Consider the following 2,395-nt stretch of genomic DNA (forward strand, 5'->3'; position numbering starts at 1 on the left):
TCTTATGCTCTTTTTTTTTTCTTTTTTAATAAATATGGCGAGTAAAGGACGTTTCTCTTATTTTCTTAAAACACTGCCTTGTTTTTTTTTTTTTTTTTTTTTTTTCTATTACTTGTTGTTCCACTCTATTGGAAAATAAAATAATATTTCTCGATTACATCGCAGAGTTTGTCTAACGCGTTTTCTTTTCTTAACTGTTATTTAAGATGTATGTTTCCTAAAGCGCATGTATTTACATTTACAACCGCACCCAACCGTTATATAATAATATGAATGTAAAATAATAATTCATTCGAAATACTGCTGTTCAGCGTTTGTTTTCTTTGTTTCTTTGTCGTTAGCGGCGTTTCTTCTTATTAATTACAAAGTTTTCCTAAATATGCAATTAAACGCGACACAGAGAAGGACATGCGCGCGTGCTATTAAAATAATCGTGTGGTGTTCTCTTTCAAAAAAAAAAAGAACGGAATAAAATCCATTGTTTATATATTTCGTAGAGAGTAATAAATAAGGCGTGCTAATAATAATATATCCTTCTTTCTGAGACATTTCATCGTCGTGATTAAACCACATATGGTAAATATATATAATTAGCGAATATGAAATAGGTCGTCGTTTTATTTATTTCTTTATTTGTTTCTCTGTTACTTGCTGTTGATCTTATTTCTTTTTTTCTTTTTTTTGGTTTTCATTTTTCTTTTTTTTTCTTTTTTTTTTAATTATCATTACTCTCCGTTTTTTCTTTTCTTTCAACGTCGTATATCTTACATTTAATTTCGTAAATCAAGATGGCCACGAGAGAAAGCAACATTATTATATTATATTATATTATAATAATAATAATAATAATAATAATAATAATAATCTAAAAATTATAATAATATTAATATTAATAATAAATAAGCGTGAGAGCAAAAAACAATCTAACTAACGATTTATTATTTGTATTAAGTTTAAAGATAAACTAACTAAGCAAACTATTAGTGTGCAACGCGATTAAACGTTCTCTTATTTTGTAAATTTAATTTTCAAATATATAAATACGCGTGTTAGATAATTATTTGTAACTATATCTGATCTCGTTATCTATCCTTTTTCCTTTCGTCGGATTGAATGCATTTAGTTATTTGTTCTCTCTCTCTCAGCCAACTTGATCTTCTACTTTTACCTGTATATTATCGTAAGTCATAGACAGTATTATTACGTTTATAGACGTTATACATATATATATACGTATATACATACATATACGTATATATGTATATATATAATATTATTACTATTATTATTATATATTAATGTCGTTAAGCACTGGCGAATAGAAATCATATTTATATACTTATATATATAAATTTTTTATATATATATATATATGTATATGTATATGTATGTATAGCGTGTCCACTTCTTTTTCGTACTTTCTCGTCGAAGAGTATTACAATATCCCATTTCTAATGGTTTTTTTTTTTTTTTGCTAATACCATGTAATAAGAGAGGTGTGTACAGCGTAATGAAATTTTGTCTTCTTTCTCAGCTCTCTCTCACCCCCCATCCCCTACATTCTTCACGTTTTAAATTCTTTAGCAATTTATTTTATTTTATTTCTTTTTTATGTTGTACCTTTGACTTTTATATTTATTATTTTCCACGGTAGTGTGCATTAATTTGTAGACGAATTGTATACGCGGGGGTGTTGTGATTTCTTTCCCGAAGGAGCATAAATAGACGGAAATATTATTCGAAGTTTTTTTTTTATAGAATAATGGATGTTATTTTCTTGAATTAAGAGAAACCAATTGTTTTATTGCGACGACGAGAGAATCTTATATATCGTATGTATATTGCACAAATTACGTAAGATATTCTATTTTTATAATCTATCTAATCGTTAGTATCGCGTTAGAAGAAAAAAAGGCGTTTATTTACTCTTGTTCTTGTTATCTTTTTTTTTTTTCTTGCAGTTGTTTGTTTGTTTGTTTCTCTGTATTTTTATACATATTATGCAAAAAATCTATAGTATCGTGAAGATCTAAAGGATAAGAGAGAAAGAGAGACAGATATGCGTATATATAAGCCGTTTTTAAAAGATCAACAAAAATTAACACCGGTTGAAACAATTGTACATTTTTTAATATCAAAGAATTTGATTAAGATTTTAGATTAAAAAATAAAAAAAAAATAAAGAAGAAGCAGAAGAAGAAGAAGTTTATTCAACAATTAGACTTTTAACACCGTTTAAAAATTAAATATAAATTAGTATGACCGATGAGAGTACTATAATAACATGATGATGCATTGTACGAATGAATATATTATAATAATTTACGAATTGTTTATACGTTTGGTTTTTTTCTCTTTATAGAAGATAATCGATTTGATAAATGAAGCGGCTTAT

The sequence above is a fragment of the Polistes canadensis genome, unplaced genomic scaffold (genome assembly GCF_001313835.1).
Source record: "Polistes canadensis isolate GaletaPanama2010 unplaced genomic scaffold, ASM131383v1 scaffold_106, whole genome shotgun sequence".
Taxonomy (NCBI): Eukaryota; Metazoa; Arthropoda; class Insecta; order Hymenoptera; family Vespidae; genus Polistes; species Polistes canadensis.